General features: G+C 40.1%; 1 long non-coding RNA gene across 1 annotated transcript in view; it reads left to right on the top strand.

The window, feature by feature from the left end:
* Positions 1-3386, top strand: part of LOC122146719 — a 28469-nt gene extending 25083 nt beyond the window's left edge. Inside the window, exons 3-4 of the long non-coding RNA XR_006161239.1 lie at positions 1321-1418; positions 3281-3386. This is a non-coding gene — a long non-coding RNA (uncharacterized LOC122146719). The remainder of the gene's footprint in view (positions 1-1320; positions 1419-3280) is intronic.
* The last annotated feature ends 16805 nt before the right edge of the window (positions 3387-20191 follow it).

The raw sequence follows: 20191 nt of genomic DNA, 5'->3' as shown, positions 1-20191 counted from the left end.
ATTGAAATATGGGATGCTGCGGCACGGCTCTTTAAGTTGTTGATATAGGTCTCGGTGGTCGAGTTCATGTCGAGGAGACAGCGAGGTGTGTGTTGAGTTTGTGGTATGTGCAGTCAGGTTGTGTGCTAACATAAACGCGTCCCCCGTTTCTTTCAAAAGATAAAGGGCCGAGGTTGCACATCAAATATCCCATCATTTCACCTGCTCAGAATAAACTGGCATCCTACAAACTCGAGCTGTAGGTCAGGGCTTTCCAGAATTGGGGATACCCCCGCATTCACACGCGGAGGAAACACATGTGCCACAGGTAAAACAGAGCAAACGCGGCAGAAAGATAGAAGGGCGTAAGTAATGCTAGACCCTGCTAACGGTATATCAAATCTCACCCCGTCTGCAACACCTCTGACGAGAGAAGATTCAGTGATGAAGACACACGGTGCAGACCCCAGAAGGAATGCAATTGTCATTCTCATTAATGAGAGACCAATGCGAAAGTTATATTTCTGTTAACATTTTGACAGAAGAAATGGCATTAAACAAAACGATTTCATGTTTTTCTTGCTTTGAGAATATATTGACTGGTACATGTCTTGATAGTTTAACAGAAAAATATCAAAATTATTGCCAAACATGATGGATTTGTTGTTTGTTTGTTTTGACAAATTATGAATTATGAATTTTCATGTAGTTTACTCCATTTGACCAAAACCTTACCTGTATTTAAACCTTTCATAAAAAAAGAGGTCAGGCACTATCTAACCATATTCTGATCTATCAAAGACAAAATGCTTACTGTGGGTGTTCGCAGAAAAATGTTTATTTATATTTATTTTAGTTCTTTTCTGCTAACTAAAGAGAAGACAGAAAAGGTGCTTTCCCTATTTGGCGAACTAGGATAACCTGGCTAAACTTTTTTTTCTTCAAATGTAGATAAACATACTTTACACATAAATTCGGTACAGGTATTCTTTCTGCTCAAAGACTTCCAAGTATATCACCACTAGTGTAAATATTTTTAACTTTTTCTGCCGATTTTGATGAGGAAACGAAGTTTATGTACTTTGTGGTTAAACACAGAATAGTCTATGAGACCGTTAGCATTTCCAGGAGCTTCATGAAAGGAGAAACATAATGCATACTCTCTCCACTCAGTTAGACTCTGGCCCAAAAAAAGGGATGCGCCTCACATAGTGGAGACCATCTGACCCCAAGGAGCACAGGACATGTGTAGATTTGCGTGAAACAGATGTGATCCTCATCTAGCATCCGACGGATGAGTCTCAGATGATGGGATAAATGTGCGACTCTTTCTCTCCGCAGAACGCCGGGAGTGAGATGAGCAAACACTGGGCTGCTAACAAGAGCCTGAGGGCTCAGTTAGATGAAAGAGATCAGACGCTGAAGGAGCTGCACCAGAGGTAAATGCTCTCTTTCACCCTTCTGCAGTCTTTCTCTTTCCTGTGCTGCGGGTCACGTGGGCAGCGTCTGATTCCACCGTGCGGCCGACTCCAGCAGCGTCTCTAGATCTCCAGACCCGTGAAGCTGGCTGTGGATAGAGACAGTGAGAGGACGTGTCATTTCCTGCCCGTGTCATAAGACGTCTGACAGTCACTTGCCTCCTCCCTGTCCTTTTTACTTCCTTCCTTTCTTTCTGTCTGTCCCCGTCACTCGTTTCGAGATGTCTCAGTGGGGAAAAATGGCTGCTTTAATACATAACACATTTAGTGAGGCTTTGCTTGAAAAACATCTGCCATTAAGGCAAATCCTGCATTTTTTTGCAATTGTATTATTTTTTTGCAGTAAGCAAAGTTTTTTTTTTTTTTTAATTGTAAAAATGCAGAAACTTTCCTGTAAGGGGTAGAGTTAGGTGTAGGGCAATAGAAAATACAGTTTGTACAGTATAAAAACCATTACGCCTATGGAATATCCCCATTTAGATAGTTTGTGTGTGTGTGTGTGTGTGTGTGTGTTGTGTGTGTTTTTTGTTAGTGTTTGTTAAGTGTTGTGTGTGTGTTGTGTGTGTGGTTTGTGTGTAGTGTGTGTGTGTGTGTGTGTGTTGGTTTGTTTAGTGTTTGTTAGTGTGTTGGTGTGGTTGGGTGTGGTGTGTGTGTGTGTGTGTGTGTGTTGTGTTGTGGGTTTGTTTGTTATGTTTGTAGTGTGGTTGGTGTGTGTGTGTGTGTGTGTGTGTGTGTGTGGTGTGGCAGCGTGTGTCCATCAGACGGCTAAAACTCAGGGCTATTCTGTGAAAAACATGTGAATCAGAAGCCGCCTTACGCCACGCAGCTTGTTTTAAAGAAATACCGTCTAGGACGCTGTAAAAAATACAATCTGCTGCACTGCCTTCACAAAAAAAAGTGAATTTCAAAGCATGCTGCCTGTCCTTGAGTCAATATCCGGGGCGCAGCAGTCTCTGCCGTAGTCATTAAAGGCTGCCGTTATGTGCCGCCTGTGGTCTTTACATATCATCAATGTATCTTCTCCTTTGGTTTTCTACTGCAAACTGCGCATCCGTGATCTAGCAAAGAAGAGCACTTACAAACTGTATTACGCATCTAAAATTCATCGAAATTAGAGAATAGGCACAGAAGAGACACATGCCAAGAACAGCGCTCGAGCGCGTTTAGAGAGCTCACTCTAAGTCATCGGTATCAACCGTCCGCGTTCTTTTTAGCCGAGCTTACCGCTAAAATAAATGTTATAGATCTAAATTGCCATTTGCTCCCCTGGAGCTTTGGGAAGGATGCCGGAGGTGAAAGTGGGGTGAGGACGAGCGAAGCGTGGCTGACAGGTTAAACAGGGAGAAAAGGCTCTGTCCACTCTACAGCGGAACGCCACAATATGGCTTTTTCTCATTAACGGTGTTAAGTAACCTGACTCCATTTCCCCAGGCCACCCAGCCTTATTTAAATTAATGTCACTCCAATAAGAAAGCTCTCTACATTTATTCAGTGCCCATGTTTGCTTCAGGGCACTCTCTCGCTGCACAATTTGAGGATATTTATTTAAAAAGGACCTTGCTCATCATTACTAGCAGCTTCTGGTCAAGGAGCGCAGTGTGTACAGCGGACTTCAAATGTTAACAATATTCCAAACTCTTTATATGCCAGAGATTGTAGTCGATGCTTAAACTCTTTTAGGAGGAATCTGGTTACAATACTGCTGCCACTTGATTTGTTTTTCTCTGTTTACCTCATTCATTTCCATTTGTTAATTTTTTAACGTGACAAAGGAGACATTTCCTCGAAGTAAAACACAGAAAACCCCTGATGTTTATGTGCAGGGTTGGTGTTTTAGAGAGGGATGTGACGATGAAGAGGCAGCTGGTGGAGGATCTCAGATGCAGACTATAGATCTGCCAGAACACTGAGACGAGCCACAGATCAGCGGTATGAAGACTTGGAGAAGAAAGAAGGTCCTGCTCCGGACAACGCGCGGCTCTACTAGGCAAACCTGGAAATTAATTATTCTCTCTGCCGTTATTGATTGTGTCACTCATCCCCAGTTGAACGTCCTAGGCTTCTAGTGTTCTCTGTCTGTTTAAAAATATTCGAGTTAATTGAATTGCTTTTCTTTTTTAGATGGAATCTCTCACTGATGAGGTTGGCTTACCTCGAGAGAAGATACTGACAGATGCCAGTGCAGAACAAACCCAGCATGAGGCAACCAAGCCAAAAATCAAAGAGAGAAGAGCTTCTGAGAGAATAAGGTTCGATAGAGCATCTTGTACGAGTCGACTCGAGGAGATCGTTAATGCTTTTAGGGCTTCGGGCTTGTTTTTCTTCTTATTTTTTCACCTAGATTACGAGGTACTGACAGTGCAAGGTCGTTTTGTATGTGTGGCGTGCCAATTCCATACTTTGCCCCTATAGGTGTTAATCGTGTGGCAGTTGCATTATCCGTTATATACAATGTCTAATGGTTAAGTAAAAACGCCTGTGAAGTTGTAAGTTTGTTTATCACGACTCAAGAGCAGAGGAGATGGCATTCTAGTCATCACTGAGGAATGGTAACATTCACTCAACTCGATTATTTTCTTTGGGTTTTTACCAAATGATGATTTAAGACAAATGATAATTAAATGTGCCTTATATTGCTTGGACAAAACTGCTGCATGTTCTTTGTGAAATTAAAGTAAAACTATAATCCTATACAAATAGCACTTGATCACGTTCTTTGTTGGTTTTGATTGCTTTCTGTTTGTCCTCAATGTGTAAGTCGACTTTGGGTTAAAGCAGTCTGCTAAATGACTAAATCTAAATAATGTAATGGTGTAAATGTAAAATTAAGACAAAATCAATTGAAATTTAAAAAATAAGTAACACAAATAAAATAAATCTTGGTCTGTGCTCTTGCCATTGTAAAAGTGAGAGGCAACCACTCCTGCATTTTAATCATGATCCATAACAAAGATGCTGCCGTACATGCAACATGAGCATGTTTTTAATCATCAATTAGATTGTATAACTTTAAATTTAAAGCAAAAACAGAATGGGTTTGACTTCAGTTTTGTGGAAACGAGGTACATTAAAAACTATTTGCATGAAGCAGAAACAGAAACAGCCGACGAGGAGGACTGAACGCGACGCGCGATTTCCTCTCTGCCAGAGGTGGACGCTTAAAGCGGTTTCGCTTGGGTTACCGCTGTAAACAAGCACTTGTGACACTGCAGCAGGTTGGAGCTTAAAAAGCGTTTCCTCCTTTGTTCCGCTGTAAACACAGCAATTTTGAACACTGCAGCAGTTGGAGCTTAAAGCGTCTTCCTTGGTTACCGGCTGTAAAACACCGCACTTGTGGAACACTGCAGCAGCAGTGGAGCTTAAAAGCGTTTTCCTTGGTTACGCCTTGGCTGTAAACAAAGGGCACTTAGTGAACACTGGCGCAGTGGAGCTTAAGCGTTCCTTGGTTACCGCTGTAAACAAAGCACTTATGAACACTCAGCAGGTGGAGCTTAAAGCGTTTCCTTGGTTACCCTGTATAACAAAGCAGCGCTGCACTTATGGAACTTTAATATGCATTATACAGGGGCAAGATGAACAGAAAAAATACCATCTAAATTTTTCTAAAGACAGTAAGTTCCCCTCAGACACAACATTTCAGGTATCGATCTCCTAGCCCTAAATGAATCACGATTTGTTTAGCATCTCAACCGATTTAACCGAAAATCGTCACATATTTTAATCGATTTCAACCCCAACTTGCAGTTAACTGTTAACAGCCTAGTAATCACTCCGAGTGATGCAATCAAGACGATGCATATATACTGCTTTACACCTTCTAGTAACTCAAGCGCGGCTCCTGCGATTGGATTTCAAAGCGTCAAAAGCGTCCGTGACTGGTGGCTAACTAGATTCATATATCTAGGTTCAGAGTGTGATAAAGAAGGAAGAAAACTCATTTGAATCTAGGCACAGTTTTGGTGCTTTGATTATTCAAGAATTTGAAAATGTTTGAAATCAGGCATAATGAAGGACTGCTGCCAATGTTATAATTTTGTGACAGTTAGCATTTACAATCCAAATTCACTGAGAGATAACTGCATTTTTTATCACAATACATTTTCGCTTTATTTACAGTAACCGCCGGGCACTCTCTGCCTGTGATCGATCACCCTGAAACAGAATCCTGATCAATACACAGACATCGAGAGGGAAACAAATATGGATTGGATCTAACTCTGTGGGTTCGTAGGGTAGACCTGTAGCTGATTAGCGCTGGCCGTGTTAATGACGGTCGTCTCCTCCGGCTCTGTCACAGAATTGTGAGTCTCTGAAACAGACCATCCCCTGTCAGCCAAGCATTCGAGGAGGATCTGTCCGTGATGATTATAATATCATTTGGGGAGATCCAGCGTTTGAATGTATGCTAATGCACGTGGCCGTGAGTAAGTTGATAACGCTGTGTATTATAGCGCAGGTGCGCAACAGAACGCGTTTAAACTCGAGGAAGAGTTCAAATTGCATTAAATGCCTGTTGCGGTAATAAAGACATCTGTAGATGGCGTGTTAGATTAGTATGACACGAAAAAGTCATTATACGCGCATGCTTAAACACCAGCCGTTCCTTTCTGATGCTGGTAAAACATTCGCTTCCACTCTCTTGCTGGCTGCTGAGAGCGGCAAAGTGCCAAATGTCACAAACGATTTCAGATAAAAGTTCTAATTTATTTCTTCAGTCGTTTATCTTACTAATACAATCCGGCGTGCTTTACACGCAGGTAAGTTCATTTAGAGAGGAATGTTTCTCCTCGGCTCCCTCTAATCCCCTCCTCCTCGGACGGAGGAGAATGCTAAATTGGCCCTGTGGCCAGGGGGGATTGTGGGTAAGAGCCGTCTCAAACTCTTGTGCCCCCTCACACTCTCCTGCAGCTACGGCCGGCTCTCCAGAAGCATGATGATAAATTCGCTTAGAATCTCTTCCTCCGGATTTCTGCCAAACCGCGCGCTGGGCTTAGGTCAATTGAATCTAAGCCTTTGAACTGGTGACAGTGAAATATCTATTAAGCTTTAAATAACGTCTGTAGGCTCTTCTGACAGTTTGTTTGATGAGCTGGGCATCTCTCGGGTGACCATGCTCAATGCTGCAGGTAAGTAATAATGTTTAGTTGCAGTGCTTGTAAACATGTCAAGCAAAAGGGACCGGAAGTGAAAGTTCACGCTGACCCAATTTATCTAAATTTTTTTCGCCCCACAGGAATGTGTTCCTATGTCCTGGACCTCTCGAACAAGATTTTTGCTAACGGGCTTTTCACTCCCGCCGATTGCTCCATAAGTGGCACTTGTGTGTGTGGTAGGAGCTGGACGACAAAGAAGCGACTTAGGATATTTATATTTAACTTATTAATTGTATAACTTACTGAGCATGACCTTTATTTTCCAAATCTGTTGATACAAAAATGAGGCAATTATTCATTTTCTGAATTGTAGGAGTAGTTAAAACATAAAAGAATAACTAAAAAATATGATTTCTGTCTTGGGGAAAAAAAAAGCTTGACAACTCTCTTATAAAAGATACATAATTTTGCCACAGAACATCTGATTTTTGGACAGCTATGGTTTTTAATATTTTGTCTGAAGGTGTACAGGAAGAAAATCAGACACTATCATCCAGACTGTAATTGTCATGCATTATAAGGGTATTCTTAAGGCATTATAATGAATGCATATTACATATATATATATAGTCTGTGTTATAAAACTTACTTATTTGTGGTTATAACTTTAATGAGTACTATGTTCTTTATAACATGCAATAAACCACCATGTTAAATTATCCACTACATTTATTTATATGAATAAAGTCTCATATCTATATTTATTTACGATCTGTACAATATCTTACTGATATTACTATAAATATAGTTTAAAAATCAAATGTGTCATATTACATATTCATTTGATCCGATATCTGATCTCACGGCTGTTTAAGGAAAATGGTTATGTTATAAGTGTTCTTTGTCTGCTTTAAGCAAAGTAACGAGTCAACAATAGCAAGATACGAGACTAATAGTCTTATAATTAAGTGAATGCATTGTGCATTATAAATCATCATAAACTTAAAAGCTATAACCACAAATAAGTAAATAGTATAATGCATATGGATGAAAACTGTTGTTATGATTACTCATGAGATGATACAACATATTATACTTTTTTTATATGTACGGATACCTCAGATTTTTTAGCGTATATTTATTATTATTATCATTGTTATTGTTTCTCTTTTGTGTATTATTCATTCTTGGGGTGGAGAGTGAGTGAAAGAAAAATTTGTAACGCAAACGAGAAATATTCTTGATATTGAATAAACAATGATAGAATATTTTGAACTGCTTCACTGCTTTTCTTTGCTGTAATAATAATAAAATTTGATAAAAAAAAAACAACTATATCATTACAATATCAGAAAAAAACACGTGTGATTGAATGTCAAGGTCAATGAGTCTCTTAAAAATATCTTCTTCTTTTTCTTTTCTTGACAGCAAACTGCACGTTTACGCCTTAATTGCAGTGAAGGTAACTGTTTTGAGAGTTTAGAGACGTTCACTAGCGAAACTGCTTCGGTTCCTACTAATGGCAGTGTTGTGAATATGAGGACACAAGACCATCCTTTATGTAATCCGCCGCATCCCCTGAAATAGAATGAAGACATCCATTTGAAGTATGTAGGATGAGAGCGAAGGCTTATGAAACAAATAACGGTTATGGGGAGATGTGGGACATGAAGCATGCCCTGAAGAACTGTGCTCTGATCACGCGGCGTGTGATTGCTCTGGTTCTCCTCTCTCACGGGGGGAACCCGACGCCGCAGGCTGCCATTCCAAGGTCAGGCTTTCACAAGGATTATGGGGAAATGATACAAGAGCTAATATTTGCTACGATCAATAAGCTGAAAATGAAACAAAGGGGAGCTCGCTTTAAATTATTGACTTTCTCATGTACAGTGGCAGCTTTAATCATTTAATTGTCTCTCAGTATTTAGCAACAACTCTCATTTTAGCTCGGCCCTCGACGGCACAACATAGAAGAATAGCCGGCGCTCCCCACGCCGTTTTAAACAATTCACACTCTTCTGAGAGCGCATCGCTTATAATATGTGCCATACAGAAAGGGAAATAAATCAAAATGTGTGTGTGTTTTTCCAGCAGCTTGAAGTCTCTTCTGTGCTATTCCTCTCCAAATCAAAACACGAGAGCCTTCGAAAATTTTAGTGCGTCTTGCATCAAAAAGTCAATCGCCAGCTTTTGATCACAACACGGTTCATCACACCTTCAGACATTCTAGACTGTACTGACGAACAGAAGAGTATGTTCATGCGGATATGTATGTATATATTATTTTTTTGTGCTCTGCTCCTTTATTGTTTTAAAGGGCACTGGCCGATGGGGTCATTTAGCTCAAGATGAGCGAGACGCTGAAGGGCCGTTTGAGGAGGAAGAAAAGAGTGAAAGAAGGAAGCCAGATGTCGAAAATGCTCGCTGGTGAAAGTATCCTCAACATGACAGAAACAGACCTGCTATCTGGACATGCTGGACACAGATGAGTCAGACTGTGGCAAACCAAACACCGGGCAATTACAAAGGGCAAATAACTGGACTCGGTTGTACTCTAAAAATGTTTGTATTGTCATTATTATTATTGCCAGACATGCATTTGTTTGTACATGAGAATATTCTGATCAGACGTGCCAGACGTGTTTTATTTGATTTGATTTCTAAATGTTTAAGCTGAACCGCTTCCAGTCTTCCACAGCCACACAAAAGAAGTTGAAGTAAATTCTTGGTGGGTTTAAACAGCGCTCCGGCCGTGTGTGGCAGATGGGCTGGACTGGACAGGTTGGGTCACACTTTTTTCACAATTTCAGTATTCAAAAATTTTTACAATATTCATAATTTTGGTGTAAAGTGCTGCTTGTGAGTGCAATTGACCTATTTTTAAACACATCCTGCAGATTTTCAAATCGACATAGTAATCTTTTAAGGCCCTTTCTCAGCGTGAAAAAGGCGAAACGAATCACAGATGAATGGTCTATTTCAACCGGCTGATATTTGTGAGGCAGAACAGAGAGCAGAATCACAGCGACCTGAACACATTCAGAAGCATGAGACACACAGTTCAGGACTATAATTTCAGCAATAATAATATAAAAACACACGCACAATGTAACAGATGTAACGTTTAGCTAAAGTAATTCCCCTTGTGGAATTTAATCATGAAAGGTCAGCAGCAAAACCATAAATAGTCATATCAAAATGTGCATTTTTGAATGTAATACATTTTTATTAAAGATCTGCATGATTAGTTTTGATTTACTTTAATAAATCCTTAAAATATAGAATCCTAAAAACAATGCACGAGTGAGAAGAACATTGCAGAAATTTACCTCTGCCCATATATCGTGCACATGATTATGATTGACATAATATTTGTTTTGGTTTTTTATGCATTAACTACAGTACAAATCTTAATCATTTCAAATAATGGTAATCGTTTGACAGTCCCTTAAGTTTTTATTTATTAAAAAAAAAGTAATTAATGCAAAGTTGAATACAAATACAAGTGCGATAAAAGAAAGAGTCATTTATCGTGGGTTAGTGTAAATGCTGCAGGATTCAGACAAAAGAATGTTGATGGGAGACGACTAAATGTTTGAGTGAGATTTTATTCAAACCATTGACTAATTGTAGGTTTTGTGTGTAGTGTCAGGCGAACTGCAGACATTTCGTTTGGAGTGATTTTTCAGGCTCGGGCTGAACATTGTGTGCAGTGTGAAGCTCCAGTGTCCAGTTTTTAGTGCATGAGCACCACCAAATGTTCTGATGCATGCATCTGCAGCGACCCAGAGCTCAGGATCTTTCTGCTTGCTGTGGAAAAAAAATCAACAAAGAAAAAAAAAACATAGCTCCTGGTGTGAAAGGCTCAATAAGAAACCATTGTTTTCGAAAATTCAAAAATCTTGTTCACACTGAAATATTTGTGTTATTCATTTTAAGATTGACTGAATTAGCTCGTGACGTCCTCCAAATTCCAAACCTTAGCCTATTTTTGCATGCATTTGTTTTGAATAAAATTAAATCTCTTAGCAATAATATGTAGGAGATCATTAAAGTATTTATGATTTCTCCTGCGTCCGTGTGTGTGTGTGTGTGTCGGCTCGTCAGCCTGAAAGCTGCATCTAGCGTGATTTCACAGGCTCTGACGTGTCGGCCTCTTGGCTTTGACCTTTGACCCGTGTGACCTGTCTGTACCCGCGCTGCACATCTCGGCCTCTTCACTCTTCGCCGCTGGACTCTTTAGAGGACTCCAGTAGACTGCCATCAGGCAGCTCCGTCTCTCTCCTGCTTCTTCTTTTCTCTCTCTCTCTTCCTCCTGCTTCCTGCTGCTGGGCTGGTGAGGACCCCCGAAGCAGCTTGTTAGTGGTGGGCCAAGTATTGATCGGCAGGTCTGTCGATGCGGGGAGATTGAGCCGAGCTCCACTAGAGACTCTCCACCAGCAGGCCTGCTATTGACACAGTGCTTGCACACACCCACAACAGAGCAGCGGCCCGCAGGAGACTCTTCACAGGCAAAGACTGATTCTATCGACTCGTTTCTCTCGACTCGGCCGACACACTGCGGCTCACTGTATGACAAGGCTGAGACCGGCCCGAGTCCCCAGAGAGCTGCGCTGACACGACACGGTGACCCGCGCGTTAGTTTTTCTTTTCTTTCAGCGCGCTCATCCAGTTGTTTCCCACCCTAACGCGCTCCACGGGAGGCTGGCTCTTCCTCTGATAGTGATCAAGCCCGTTTTATTGGCAGGTGAGCTTTTTTATGTTCTCTTTTTTTTGGAGGGAGGGAGAAACAGAGCACTGGGTCAATGTTGCGATTTGTTTATGTTGTACTTGCATGTTTCCATCTCATTGGAAAAACAGGCCTGTGGCGACATCGCTGCGCATCGATGCTACGTTGTGTCTCGCACGTTTCACCACAAGTGTCCAGTATGTGGTAGGACTGGGCGATTTTTCTGATTTCATTTGCCACAGTGTTATTTATTTATTTTATAATTTTTTTCAATGAATCACAATTTTAAATAAAAATCAGTCAAACAATTGTGTACTGTGTATACTTATTATGTATATATAAATACACACACACACGTGTATATATATGTATATGAAAAAACTGTATACGTATAAATATATTTGTACAGAATTTATATTATATATAAATATTTTATATATAAATTAAAAAAAAAAGTTATTTATATATAAATATTTATATATATATACATAACAAACACAGCTTTTGTGTTGACAGCGCGATGTGACCGCGAGCAGTGGAATGGGAGAAAAAACACAAGAACTTCTTTGAATGTTTTTATGTAAAGCACATGTTTACATAAAAACAATAAAAAACTGTGGAAAAGCAGAAAGCTGTACAGAACTACTGCTGAGATGATTCTGACGGGCTGGAAGCTGCTGCTAGTTTTTTCGTATTTTACAAAACATTTTTTTGAGTTAAAAGTAGTCTACTGTTGCTATACTCCTAGTCATTTTCAGTTTGAATTGCCTTGACTTTTGTGAATTTTTTTAAAAATATTATTTCTGAACAAACAGGATATGTTTAAGACAGGTTTGTACAATATGTGTTGGTACAATTTCATGCATATGTTCTGCTTTTAACAAGTACATTTCTTCAACCAGAACTTTCTTAGATTGTTAATATAGAAAATGTTACTTGAATCATGTTGTTGTTACATTTTTAAAGTTGATTAAAAAAAAATAGAAACCTGTTAGATGAATTTCTTTTTTTCCACATCACCCAGCCCTAGAAATTGGTGCTGGCAACATTTAATTGTGTTGATTTTTGTACGTATCAGTTCAGTAATGAAATGTCCTGTTAGTGGTGATAAAAGGTTCACATTCTATCACGCCTGAGAACAGCACACAGCACCAGCTACTCTAAACCCAAGGGTTAGGGTTGTAATGCTGTACCGGGTGTGCTACCGAGCAGATCCTAACAAAAAAAAAAATCCAAATACAACTAAATAAAGCAATAAGCCCCGTGAAGCCGTGGTATAATAAAGCAATAAGCCCCGTGAAGCCGTGGTTTACAGTGAATTTATAACAGCTAAGGGCCGTTGTTAGGCACAACCTGAAGTGTCCTTAGCTGTTATAAAATTCACTGTAAACCACGGCTTCTTAGGGATTATTGCTTTTATAAAACGGTTATTTCATATACGTAGAAAGCTTCACAGAATAAAACAGAGCAAATAAAGTGTAATGATATTAATAAAACAGTATCTTCCAGCAAACAATGTAGTTCCCTCAGAAACACTTGTGTTTACAACAAAGTGGTTGCCGAGCAACACACAAAAGTAAACAAAGGTGTATGTTTGTAGAGTAATTTACAACAGCTTCAAACCGCAGCTCAACCCAATCAGAAATCAAGGACTGGAATTGATCTGTTTTATAATTTTATATTTAACATATTTATAGTTTTTACAAATCATGCCCTGTGATAATAGCATTCTGAGATTGTAGTATAGCAGTAGTATTACGCCAGGAACCGCACAGAAATAATCTGTATTAATCTGCCCCTGTTATCATAATGTGTGTGAAAAGGAATCAAACTGGCTGATCTTTTAATGCCCTCTAGTGTTAATTTTGTAGGAATAGGTAGATTTTAGAAGTTTCAAGTACAAATGTAGGTTGAGGCATGTTTTTTTTTAATGTTGTTTGATCTTCATATGATACTCCAAAGCCACTGGGGTACGCAAGTTCCATGGGTGGCATGTCAGTGCTGCTGCCTTTTTTGTGGAAAATCAGGAATGGTAATGTGTGTGTGTGTGTGTGTGTGTGTGTGTGTGTGTGTGTGTGTGTGCATGCGTGCGTGTGTGTGTGTGTGTTACCTAAGCGAGGTCTTTTCTCTGGCCTGTCAGTCCTCGGTGTATAGCCGTGAGCTGTCACTGTCAGCCGCTAATGGCGGAACTACTGTGACGACTTCCTATTACCGCTGTGGCCCTGTCAATAGCGCGGCCATCACTCCAGTGCCACATGTCAACGTAACAAGCTCATGCATGTCAGAATAATGTTGGGACTCGGTGAGCGCGTTTTGAAGAGCTGCCTTTCACTCTCATGTCATTTTATCTGCCTGTCTGAGTCGTGCAGGAACGGAAATCACACAGAAGCTTACGGGCTGTTGCTTCTGATCTGTTGCCTTTGCCACAGTGTGTTTCTGCTTTGCTAGCCTCAGATAACATTAATGAACATATCTCTCTCTCTCTCTCTCTGGATATCTGGCTTTTTATTTCCCCTTTTCTTGCCCCGACGTGCTCCGAGCACCTCTAAACTCATTCCCTTCTCCCTTAATGAGACAACAACACTTCCTCACTCGAGGGGCACAACCTGGGAATAACATCACCAACCTACTAAGCATTGAGTCCACAGTGCTCCCTGTGGTTTAACATGTCAGGCCGTGAATAACGCATCCTATGCTGAGTGTCCACCCGCAAACCCTCGTCTAGCCCTGGGACCCCCTTGGCCCAGTAGCAGTACACATTTAATTGCTTGCGTTTATTTGTGGATTCCTAATTATTGACTAGAGGTAAATTATAACACCACAGCCTTTATGAAGAGATGGAAATGACTGTTAGAGCTAATGAACTGAGCCACGCTGCCTCTAGTCATTTATCAAGCACATTCATCTCGGCCTGACAGAAGTCACGGCCCCCCTCCGTCCTCGTATTATTTCATGACCGGCAGAATTTGGATTGAAATGCTGTAATATTCCTGCTCTGTTAAGCTTGTGCTGAGGAAAGCTTTTTCATGTTCTGACATATATATATATATATATGTATAATATATATATATATATATAATATATATATATATATATATATATATATATATATATATATATATAGATATGATATATAGTATGTGTGTGTGGTGATTAATTTTTAGGGGCCAGAATATATGCTGAAGGAAAGTGGCACTATGTAAACGTAATTGAAGCGCTGCGGTGATTAAAGCAGTGGCTGGAATCCCACAGTAATCTGTGCCAGCTTCTCTGTTTTGCTTTTAATATCAGAGCCGATGCGGAACTCATCAGCTTATTAATATTTTTCCTCTTCCACAGGTTTTCAAGCCCCTGCCATTGAAACATTTTTTTAATCCTTTAATTTGTTCAGCAATATAATTTAGAAAACATGCAAATCAACACGTGATGACTTAACTACACCTCTTCTATGATTAGAATGATTTTCTTTTCTGATTTATATATATTTATTTGAAAGTGTTAATTTAGTATTTATATACTATTAAAGTAATGATTAATATGTTGAATTACCTTTTTTGTATTATTTTGATAATTTCATGTCATGTGCTTTTGTAATTTTGTTAGATTTAGTTTTTATTTTTCTGTATAGCTTTCATTGAATTATAGTTTCAGTTTTTCGTGTAATATTTACATTCAATTACTGAGAACAATTTTAATAGTTTTTTTGCTTTAGTTCTAGATTTAGTAAACAATAAAATAAAAAACACGTCAGGGTGATACAACTGTCCTTATATCATAATGAAGTGAAAAGCCTCATGAATAGAGCACAAAATTTTAATAATAAGTAGAAAATAAAAAATCACACTCATGCAGGTTGTAAAATATAGTGGGATGACTTCCAAAAATATTGATATGCATGAATTAAGATATTTGTAAATAAAGAAAGAAAGAATGACAGTGATTAAGATGTGTACATTCATATCTGAAAATGATGATCCGTTTTAATTTTATGGTTAAACCACATGCTGTTTTTAGAGTCAAGTGGTGTAAGAATCTTAAAATACAAAGAGCACAGATGTAATAGCCTCTTCATCGGGAGCCTCTTGTTCATCACTGACCGCTGCAGCATCGCGGGATGACCGTCACTCCACATGTGTTCATCAAGCCCCAGTGAACCTGATGTGACAGCATCGTCAGCGGAGCGCTATTGTTTGATCCTCATTCAGCTCCCGCCCCTCCATCAGTTCCTAATGAGAGAGAGAGAGAGAGAGAGGGAACAAAGGCTCCGTGTTTATTCTACAGTGTATTTAGGTCAGATCTACCGGCTCAGGTTGTATAGACCTGACGATGTAAGAAACAACATTTAAAAAAAGGAGTTTTAATTACAAGTATCTGTAGCCCCAAGTGTCCAATTCCCTTTCATATTGGCCTCCGGTGGTTTGGAAGGGAGAATGGGAAGAGAGGCGATGCAGGCTGGGTAATTACTGGCACAGAAGAATAGATTGGTGCTACGCTTGATTTTCTTACCTGATCTCTTGTTTTCCCACATGTGACACATTCATTATCTTCTAATCAAATGCAGACTTTAGTAGGTCTTGGGTGTTTTGGCTGGTTGTTGTTTTTTGTAATTCCCACGTTCAATAATTTTGATTTCAAATTAATTTTGTGAAGATCAAAGATCAGAAAGCTTTATATTCTTCTGTGATCATAGAACGCCATGTTGTTGTTGTTTTTTCATCCACACTTCATGGTGGCCTAGATGAGGGAGAATTCATCAGTTCGTATGGAAGTGGCATCAGAAGACAACAGATTTGGGGATTTTTCGGAGGAGAAACAGATATTTGACTCACAAAAACCACTCTTAAAGAGGTCATATGATGCGATTTCAAGTTTTCCTTTCTCTTTGGAGTGTTACAAGCTCTTGGCGAATAAAGAAGATTTGTAAAGTTGCAAAGACTGAAGTCTCAAACCCAAAGAGATATTCTTTATAAAAGTTGAGACTCATCCACGCCCCCCTGAAACGGCTCGTTCTAACACCCCCCACATCTTACGTCACTATGTGGGAAGATTTGCATAACGCCGCCCAGATGTTCACACAAAGAAAGAAGGTGTAATTCTGATTCTCTCTGTTGCCGCGGCGTCATGTTGTGGAGACGCTGTTTCGTTGTGAAAGTGAAACTACTTTGTTTGGTCTTCCAAAAGAGGACACGACTAGAAAACAGTTCCAGATCAGTTCAACCCAAATATTCAGATGTGTGCAGCGCATTTTATAGAGGATGAGGACTGTTCCCTGAACCAGAATCCTGCAATGCGTCTGCGGCACAACGGCTGTTTCTATAAAGTGGGGCAATAACAACTTTTGAAGGACAGTCCAGCGCTTCTGACTCACAGTCTGTAAGTACGTTTACATTTTTAAAGATATTTCCACTGATGATTCAAACATGAATTTTAAGCAGTGTAGAGTAGTGCTTGTTGTTTGTCATTTCTCCGATCACAAATGCAGATCACAAATGTTTTTATGTTTACGCAGCGCGATAAGCAACGCAACGCGTAAAAACACAGTTTTAAGTCATTATAATCAGTAATCATGTACCCACTGGATGCAACAATGCCTAATTTATAATGGGTTTTATTGGTTTTGTCTCTGTGCTCTGGGACACGCATCACAGTGAGACGCGTAACATTTCCATCACGCACTTGAGGTATTCAACCAATCACAATGCGCTGGATAGCTGGCCAATCAGAGCACACCTCGCTTTTCAGAACCGATGAGCTTTGTAAAAATCAATGCGTTGTAGATAGACAGGACATAGAGGAGTAACAATAATGTACAGTATGTGGAAAATAAACCGCATAAACACATTGCATTACATCAAATACACAAAATAATGTTCTTTTTAGCAGCATCATATGACCACTTTAAGACCGCTAACAAAAGCAGCCTGATCAATCCGTTTGAAGAGTGTGTGTGTGTGTGTGTGGTGTGTGTGTGTGTATGTGTGTGTGTGTGTGGTGTGTGTGTGTGTGTGTGTGTGTGTGTGTGTGTGTGTGTGTGTGTGTGTGTGTGTGTGTGTGTGTGTGTTAGTGGGCTGAAGCTCAGAGTGTATTGTGACTGGGCCTGTAGCTTCGCCCCGGGCGTCTTCACACTCTATGAAACCAGTGTCACTTAATTGGACTATAAAACACCTTCATATTGTTGCAGGTGTTTTTTTTTTCCTCCCCACTTCTCCTCAGGCCAGGCCAGTCGATTCCGAATCAACTCCTGGGTGTGTTAATGAAAACACAGCCCAAAAGAGAGCTTTGCTGAATAGAGAGCAGCGCAGCGGGACTGTCCAAAGGGAGGAGATTACCTGCTAAAGCAGCTGTTACATGATAATGACGCGGTCTCCGTCCCCGCGGGCCGTTTGAGATGTGACTCAGGCCTCGCAGGCTAGCGTGGCATCAGATGCTGCAGCCTTTCTGTGTCGTGCAATAAAACAGCACATTTTTAAGAGTAATTAAATAATATTACATTCCTTTGCCGTAACCCCTGCAGCCTTTTCCTCTGTAGCTGAAGTTTAGGGCTCAAGCGGGCTTTTGATGAAGTCAGCACAGAGAGTCTACCTGCCCCGCGGGAAAGCTCTGCTCCCTCTCTCTCTAACCTAAAACGAGACGCAACGCTTTCTCCCTCTTCATCTGTCATGCATCCCTCACACGCCTCTCTTTTGGGTCTGACGCACTGGATTCTGCTGGAGTTAAGACCGTTTCTTTTTCTGTGCAAAGTCGCTCAATGAAGAGTATAAAAAATGCATGTTACTGTGTGTGTCTTTTAGAAAAGTTTAATTCAATATTTATGGATGATGCAGGCCTTTGATCCCCGATGCTAATTACCACCGAGTCCTTGAGAAGCTTTTGGGGGGAAGAAGAAAGCCGAGTCAGAGTATAGGTTAGGGCTCGAGCACACACACACACTCACTCACACACACACACACACACACACACTCACACACACACACACACACACTCACACACACACACACAAACACACACACGCTGCGAGTATAGCATCCTTTCCTCGTTCCTCGCACTGCTAGGAGCGGTGGCAGCGAATCAAACCTCAAAACAATCCCATTCACCATTTGAGGAGATGTGTTCGGCTGCTTTTATATTCTGAAGATTGAAGAAAAGCCTTCATGACCTGATCCTTGAATTTGTTCCGTGTCATAATTAATCAGAGTGAAGTCTGGAGTTTCAACACAGGTTAGAGTCGTCATCAAAGCCGAAGACACCCCGGAGAAGCTGTCTGAGAGGAAAAAAGCCTCTCTTCTTTTTGACAGCTTTTCTTTTCTTTCTCTCTCTCTCTCTCTCTCTCTCCCTCTCTCTGTCACACATACAACTCCCTCTCTCTCTCTCTCTCTCCTCTGCAGGCCTGCTGATGGACGCCATGCTGGTGAAGATGAAGGAGGCCAAAGTGCTGACAGAGGAACTGGCTTCACTTCCAGCTGCAGTCAGCACAAACGCCTGACCAGAGGAGAAAAAGAGACAGAAAGGGAGCGAGAGACTGTAATACTGATATGTGTTGGCTGTAAAGCCCTGCGTGGCAGCGGAGGCCCTCGTCTCCAGCTGTTGGGGAGATTACTATTTCTTGATTTGATCTAGCGTTTTAGTTGAATGTAAATCATCGTGCACTTGATGTTTTGACCTGGCTTGCACATGAAGAATATTTAAGACACATTAGCATGACACTATAACTGGCCACAGCACGTTGAATAATCAACATAGAGAAATAAAAGATTAAAAACTAATCTTGCCTGTCTCTTTCTTTTGTATATGCTCAGTGGGATCTTTTATGGTGGGATTATATGTTTTAGCTTTTTTCTTCTTGTTTGATTGTCTACAACATAAAGAAATAGCAAGTATTTTAAAGCTAAAAAGAAATGCTTCGCAATTACACGATTATCTTATTTTTTGAAAAAAAAAAAAAAAACGCAGATAGTGTATATTAATAATATTTATAATAATATACACTGTAGTTATGTTTGGTGAGTTGTGCACCAAGCATTTTAATTTCTCAATAAGGAGATTTTATGAGAATGCACTTCATAAAGAACTAAAACTCTGATTCTTGCATTCATTTGTTCATCACCATAACAGAGACCAGACCACCATTTTTCTATATTTTAATAATAATGCTATGCAATTCACATTTGAACATTGCATTTTCTGGTTGCATGCAAGTAGATGCAGATAAGATGTAAAATATCTACACTGTATATACATGCATTTCAAATGCATTGAGTTTTAAATATGAAATTGTATATTAAACATATAAAATAATAAATCATAAACCTTAAGACACAATTTTTGTGTCTGTTTTGATTGATTTAAAATCTGGTCGCCTTAATGTAATATTTAGATTACATGCACTTTCACTTTCTCCGTTGTTTTTCACTCTTTTCTTCTTCGCATACAATCAGAAACCATTCAAAAATGAACCATAAGAATCCGACTTCTGTTTTATCAGGTTTATGCTAATGATGTCGTTTGCATTTATCTTTTTGTAATGAAGGATTAGCTCAAGACTGTCCTGGGCATCTCGGGGACCAATTTATCTGCCCCCCCGGATCAGGAGGCCCCCGTGGTTAATTACCATTCGTTAATGCAGTTTGGAGCCTTTCTTCTTCGAACACTCCAGAGCATGCTATTGTAAATATTTGTCCCATATAAATGTGCTGATTTCTAGTCACCGTCCTCGAGCATAATGTGTCTAATGACAAACATTAATAACTTACAGCTGGGAGGACTGCAGAGAGGACTGGCGTGCGCAAATTAGCACCAACTTGATGTCTCCTGCCTTAATGCATACTGCACAGTCAACATGTTTGCAGTGTCTGTGACGTTCAGATGCACAGAACTCCCTGAGGTTTAATTAACATGACCTTCCTCAGCCACCC

Source organism: Cyprinus carpio, chromosome A1, assembly GCF_018340385.1.
Source record: "Cyprinus carpio isolate SPL01 chromosome A1, ASM1834038v1, whole genome shotgun sequence".
Classification (NCBI taxonomy): domain Eukaryota; kingdom Metazoa; phylum Chordata; class Actinopteri; order Cypriniformes; family Cyprinidae; genus Cyprinus; species Cyprinus carpio.
This window is presented reverse-complemented; position numbering and strand designations above follow the sequence as displayed.